Source organism: Penaeus chinensis, chromosome 2 (assembly GCF_019202785.1).
Source record: "Penaeus chinensis breed Huanghai No. 1 chromosome 2, ASM1920278v2, whole genome shotgun sequence".
NCBI lineage: Eukaryota > Metazoa > Arthropoda > Malacostraca > Decapoda > Penaeidae > Penaeus > Penaeus chinensis.
In genome coordinates, this window is record NC_061820.1 from 40,875,725 (window position 1) to 40,883,224 (window position 7,500).

Below are 7,500 nucleotides of genomic sequence, written 5' to 3' on the forward strand. Positions count from 1 at the left end.
TCCTAGGTCACGCAGGGGAAGGTCGTCTGGAATCGAGGTCAAGGAAGGTCACACGACGGCACACTCACGACTCCTACCCTGCTTTGGCACAGCGTCGTGACCGGGAGAGGCTGAGAGGTCGATATATGCACATGCACGTGTATACGTATGACTAATAAAAATAATAACAAAGCTCATGATTAACTTCAAGCGGACGAAGTGAGAGAGAGAGAGAAGAGAGAGAGAGAGAGAGAGAGAGAGAGAGAGAGAGAGAGAGAGAGAGAGAGAGAGAGAGAGAGAGAGAGAGAGAGAGAGAGAGAGAGAGAGAGAGAGAGAGAGAGAGAGAGAGAGAGAGAGAGAAAGAGAGAGAAAGAGAAAGAGAACGAGATAAAGAAAGAAAGAAAGAAAAAGGAAAACATCCGCAAGGAACTATAAGCAACAACGATACTTGGGCCACATTGATCAGGGATGTCACAGGGAAGTCAGAAGGGTCGATGATGATCCCGTCCCCCTTACTTCCTGCCGAAGGAACGCGATTGCATGACGCTTAAGAGCGACCCCAAGACGGAGGCGAGAGAGGGAAAGTGAGAGGGAGAAGAGAGGAGAGGAGAGGGAGAGAGAGTGGGAGAGGAGAGGGAGAGGGAGAGGGAGAGGGAGAGGGAGAGGGAAAGGAGAGGGAGAAGGAAAGGAGAGGAGAGGAGAGGAGAAGGAGAGGGAGAGGAAGAGGAGAAGACAGAGAGCAGGAGAAGGAGAGGGGGAGGGGAAGGGGGAAAGCCGGGACATACTGCCCCCCCATGGCTCCGCCCCCAGACGATAATATACTTTATCCCTTCGAGACCGGATCGGAGAAACCAGGCCAGACAACCGAAGTGAGCTTGGTGACGCCATAGGAAAGTTTTTTTTTTTTTATTTATTATTATTATTATGGTGGTGTTTATTTCGTCGGTCTTACCCCTCCCGATTTATCATTCATCCTGTATCTCTCCTATTTACTACTCTCGGAGCTTCTGAAGTAATAACAGTTTATTGTTCGGTGCTTCTGTAATGATAACAGCACATAATATATAATACCACATGATAAGAAATGCACACAGAACGATCTTTCTATAATGGTAATAACAACAGGTGATTTGGTCCCTCTCTCATGGTAACAAAACATGATATTGTCCCTCTATTCTGGTATGAACATTATACGGTCCTTCAATAAGAAAAACGCATTATATGGTCCTTCAGTAAAAATAACATATGAGACAATCCTGCTATAATCACAAAATATCAACACACGATAATGGTCCTTCTACAATCATAACACTTAAAACGGTCCTTCTACAATCATAACACGTGAAGCGGTCCTGTTATAATAACCACACCAGCAACAACACACGATAATGTCCTCCAACGATAACAACAACACAGGCAAGCAGCCTCCTTCACCACACAAACCCTATAACGGTAACAGCTCAAGGGCGTAACAACCAGCAACACAATCCACGCGAGGTTTTCTTCTAACGACCAACGGCATAACATCATTAGGTGTGACACTCATCCCCGAGACAGGGAACTCGTCACGACCTCCCTTCCATAAGCCAGTTCGACCTTTTGACTGTATTTCGCTCCTCGCTCTGAGATCGGGAGGGCACGAACCCGCTCGAGCAGCTTGTCCCCGCGCCGTGCCTCGCCGTTCCCTCGTTCGTTCGTTAGTTCGTTTCTCCGTTCGTTCCTTTCGTCGTTCTCTCGTTCGTCTGGCCGTTCGTTCGTTCGTTTCGCTGTTCGTTTGTCTCGTCGTTCTCCTTTTGCCGTTCATTTCCCCAGCGTCCTTGCTTTTTCCCGGGTTGGTGATGTTTGAAGGAGGGATTTGGATTCTCTTCTGATGGTTTGCCTAACGTGTTGTGTGGAAGTATACAAGTTTTGTATATGTACAGAATGTACATCAAGACACACGCACGTGTACATGTATATGCATGTGTATATGTACATTTGTGTATGTATATGTATGTATATATGTATTTGTATGAATGTATGTATGTATATATATGCATATATATATGCATATATATAGATATACATATATATGTATATATACGTATATATACACATATATACATACATACATGCATATATGTATGCATATATATGCATATATATAAGCATGCCTACATACATACATACATACATACATATATATATATATAAATACATACGAATGTATGCGTGCATGTGCGTGTACGTGCGTGGTTTTGTGTATAACGCGTGAATGTGAATACGTATGCATGACTACACCAGTCTCTCTATCTAGAACACAGAAAATCCCGTTCCTTGCGCTGCGTATAGGTGCCCTGAGGTCAGGTCACGGAGGGTCAAATCCACTTTCACCTTCTTACAGGTATCAGTAATTGTCCCGGCTCGGGCCCCGACAGGTAGAAGGAGGGGGGAGGGGGGAGGGGGGGTAATGGGCATAAAAACAAACCGAAGAAATTGGTACCTCGTGGTATGACAGGAAAGTAAGTGAGGAAATATTGACGAGTAAGTTTTGGTAAATCTATGAATAAATGAACTCAATTTAGTTCATCAGTAACTGAACAGAGACAAAAAAAAACCATCTCACTCGAATCGAATAATAATAATAATAAAAACGTAAGTAGATTAAATGCATATGTAAAGGAGGAAAGCAAAAAAGAAAGAAAAAATACCTCGTATCGACATTGCTCGTGAACAACCGCCTGTACCTGGAACGAAAAAGAATCGGTTAGCAAACACAAATTAATAAACAGAGAAACATACAAATAAATAGGGATATGCATAGACAAATAGGAGAAAAGGGTATATATCCATATTTATTAATCTATTTATCTACTTATCTATTTATCTATCTATCTATTTATCGATGAATGAATGAATGAATCTATCTATCTATCTATCAACCTACCTACATATGTATTCATTATCTATCTATCAATCTATCAATGAATTAATTAATCACTCAATCTATCTATCTATCAACCTACCTACCTATAGTAGTCGCAGAAACAAATAAAAGAACAGATAAAGAGATGGAAGCATTACAACCGCACACTCTCGTATTTTCGAAAATGATTCTCCGATGAACACAAATCCAAATTGCAAATGCAGTCGGAGATTGCAATAATGAAAAGGGATTTTAGTAAATAGTTCAGGTAATGGACATCAAATGCCACTCTCTTTTCCAGGACGCTCATTGCATTAATGGATATCGACGAAAATTAACGAAATCTGACAAAATTTTAAGTAAGTGACAGAGGAGGCAAAAAATATATATGCTTTTGGAAATCTCTCCCTCTCGCTGTATGTATATATCTATATATATGTATATATATGTATATATGTGCATATGTGTATGTATATATATACATATATACATATATATATGTGTGTGTGTGTGTGTGTGTGTGTGTGTGTGTGTGTGTGTGTGTGTGTGCATGCATATATATACATATATATTCTCACTATCTCATTATATGTACATATATATATATATATATATATATATATATATATGCATGTATGTATGTGTGTGTGTGTGTGTGTGTATGTGTATGTATATGTATATGTTTATGTATATGCATATGTATACACATATATTTAAACATATATACATATATATCTGTGTGTGTATATATATATATATATATATATATATATATATATATATATATATATATATATATATATGCATATACACACGCACGCACAACAAAACAAGCACGGACGCAGGCATGCCAGCAGAAGCAGGCCGGCCGGCGGGGAATTGCCTGCTGCACGACTCCGCGGAGGCGCCGGCCCGCTGGAGGTCGGCAATGAACGGGGCAGAAGGGTTGCTTGGGGAGGACGACCTGTGCGTGCGTGCGTGCGTGCGTGTTTTTTTTCGGTTGAGTGCTTGAGCGTGTTTGCGGGTGAGTTTTTGTGCTTGTGTGTGTGTGTGTGTGTTCAGGAGGGAGGGGGAGGGGGTGTACTTGTATGTGTGTGTGTGTGTGTGTACTTGCGTATTTGTTTGTGGGTGTGTGTGTGTGTGTGCGTGTTTGTCTGTTTGTGTGTGTGTGTGTGTGTGTGTGTGTGTGTGTGTGTGTGTGTGTGCGCGTGGGTATGCGTGTTTGTTTGTTTGTGTGTGTGTGTCTGTGAGTGTGTGTGTGTTTGCGTTTGTGTTTGTGTGTAACTGCATGCGTGCGAGTGTGTGTGTATGCGTGCCTGCCTTCTTACGTACATGTGTACACATCCTTATCCTTCTGTGTGTACCGATATGACTGTGCTTTCATCAGCATGTGCGTTTTGGCTGATTGGTTGTAAGGCAGGATAGATAGCCTAGGATAATCCATTTAGTCCTGTTTGGCCTGCAGAAGGGACAGAGGAGGTTGGAGCTCGGCCAAAGGTCATTCAGAGCCCGACAGGAAGGAGGGGGGAGGGGGGAGGGGGAGGAGTAGAGGGGGGGAGGAGGAGGGGTATGGGGCATAAGGGAGGGGTAATAGACAGAGGGGGAGGGGTAAGAGGGGGGCAGAGGGAGCAGGAGAAAGGAAGGAGAGGGAGGAGATGAGAAAGGAAGGAAGAGAGGGAGCAGGAGAAAGGGGGAAGAGGGAGGAGCAGGAAAGGGAGAAGGAGGAGATGGATGGGCATGGGGGAAGGGGTGAAGGGGTAAAGGGGTGAGAGGTGGGAGGGACTGAGGAGGGATGGAGGGGGTGGAGGGGGGGTCACTGTTTTCCGATGGGCGTTGGCAGATATGAGTGGGCGAAGAGGGAAAACAGAGGCAGTGAGGTCAAGAAAAGAAGAAGAAAAAAAAAGAAAGACAAAAAAAATGGAGGGAGAGGGGGGAACGAGAAGGAGAGAGAGGGAAGGAGGGAATGGGAAAGGGAAAGGGAAAGAGAGAGAGAGAGAGAGAGAGAGAGAGAGAGAGAGAGAGAGAGAGAGAGAGAGAGAGAGAGAGAGAGAGAGAGAGAGAGAGAGAGAGAGAGAGAGAGAGAGAGAGAGAGAGAGAGAGAGAGAGAGAGAGAGAGAGAGAGAGAGAGAGAGAGAGAGAGAGAGAGAGAGAGGGAGAGAGAGAGAGAGAGACGCGTACATTCACAAAACGGCGGGGTGACGGGGAGGAGGGGGAGAGAAATACAACTTTCACTCCCATCCGAGTCCCATGGCAACCTGCGCTTCCTTCCCTCTCTTGCTAGCCTGCCAACCTTCCTGCCTGCCACCCTCACCGACCTGCCCGATAGCCTGATTATCTCCTCCGTTGCTAACCTGCTTTTCAGCCTGCCAACTAACTTACCTTTCTCACCAGCCTGCCAACTAACCTACCTTCCTTCCTTACTAGCCTGCCAACAACCCTTCCTTATGATGGCTAGCCTGCCAACCATCCTGCCAACCTACCTTCCTCCTTTACTAACCTACCCACCAGCCTACCTTCCTCCCCAGGCGACCTGCACGCCTGCCTGCCTGTCACGCCAGCCTATCACCCCCCTTTCCCCCTCCCCACCTAGACTGCCTCCCTTTCCACCCTCCCCCCCCGTCCTTCCTCCTCTTCCCCTCCTCTTTTTACCTCCTCCCCGACCTGCCCTCCCCCCCCTCCTCCTCCGGCCTGCCTCCCCCTCCCCATCTAAGCCTGCACTGATGAGACCTTTTCTCTTAAGACCAGTTTATCGTCTACGCTTGTTGAGTCTTTGACACGTCCGCTTGTAAAAGTTCTTTTCGTCCTTTTCTATAATCAATGATGTTATTTTTTTTTTATTATTATTATAATTATCATCGTCATTATCATTAACATCATTATCATCATCATCATTATTATCATTATTACCATCATCATCATTATCATTATTATCATTATTACCATCATCATCATTATCATTATTATCATTATCATCATAATTATCATTATTATCAATTGTATAATCATCATCATCATCATCATTATAATTATCATTATTACTATTCTTTTAATCATTATTTATCATTACTTTTATCCCTATCATCATCAGTTATCATATTATCATTATTACCTTTATAATATTACGATGAAATGAAATAAATAGATAAATTAAATAATTGATTAACGAATCAGTTCATTAATATACGAATAAATTGATTAACGAACAAACAAATTAAGCGCTAGCAAAAGCTTTTCTCGTGAAGGTCCGTAACATGTTATAGCCCAGTCATAAAGAACAACAAAACAACAACAACAACATAAATAATACAACTAAAAGAAAATAAAACGAAAAATTGAATACCGTTGTGCTTACCTTGACCGGATCACGACCCCCCCCTCCCCCTCCCCCCCCCCTGCTACGTGGTGCATACTCATCTTCACTCTCTCCTCCCCCTCCCCCTCCCCTCCCCCTCTCCTCCTGCCTTTCTCCTTTGCAACAGGACCCCCCTCTACGCTGTCACTTTCTTTTCTTCTTCTTTCTTCGCCTCTTCTTCGTTATTCTTCGTTTCTTTCTTGTATTTTTTTTTTCGTTTTATTCATTCTTTGCGTTTCTTTTTATCTCTTTTTCTCTTTTCTTTTTCTGTTTTTTTTTTTCTTTTCTTTTTCTGTTTTTTTTTCTTTCTTTCTTTCGTTCTCTCTGTCTCACTCTTTGTCTCTCTTTCTCTCTCTCTCTCTCTCTCTCTCTCTCTCTCTCTCTCTCTCTCTCTCTCTCTCTCTCTCTCTCTCTCTCTCTCTCTCTCTCTCTCTTCTGTCTGTCTTTATACTCCCCCTCCTTCGCCCGCTCATTCTCTCTTTCATTCTCCCTCTCCCTCCTTTCACCTCCCCTTCCACTTCCCTTTCCCTCTTTCTCTCTCCCTTTCCTCCGTTCTCCATTTCCTCTTCCACACTCTTTTCCTACTCCTTTCCTATACCCTCTTACTCTCCCTTTCACTTACTCCCTTTCTTTTCCCCTTTTCTTTCTCCCTTTCACTCTTCCCTTTCCTCTCTTCCCTCCCTCTCCCTCTCCTCTTTACTATCCCCTTCTTTCCTCTTCTTTTTTCTTCTCCCCCTTTCTTTCTTTCCCTCTCCTTCCCTTTTCCCCTTTTCCCCTCTCTCTCCTTCTCCTTTCCGCCCCTCTCATTCTCTTTCATTCCCTTTCCTCTTCCTTTTTCTCCTCCTTTTCCCTCTGTCTCATTCCCTTTCATTCCCTCTCATTCATTTTCCACTTCCTCTTTCTCCTTTTTCCTCTCTCTCATTCCCTCTCATTCCCTCTCATTCCCTTTCTTCTTCCTCTTTCTCCACCGTCCGGTTTTCCAGATTTTTCAAATTCTCACGAACTTTCTAGATTGTTCTCTGTCTCTCCTAAAAAGAATTCTTGACTTCCCGTAGAGATGTTCTCAATATTTTTTTTTTTTTCCTAACATTATTATCATATTTTAACGGTTACCATTATTGTTACGATTATTATTATTATTGTTATCATCAGTATCATTATTATTATTATTATCATCATAGTCATTATTATTATTACAGTCTTTATCATAACTATTATCTTTATTATTATTATTACTACTATTATCTTTATTATTATTATTATT

General features: G+C 42.7%; 1 protein-coding gene across 1 annotated transcript in view; it reads right to left on the minus strand.

The window, feature by feature from the left end:
• The window catches only part of LOC125033198 (glycoprotein 3-alpha-L-fucosyltransferase A-like), an 88,500-nt gene that overhangs the window by 80,225 nt on the left and 775 nt on the right, over positions 1-7,500 (minus strand). The gene's annotated exons all lie outside the window — the stretch shown is intronic.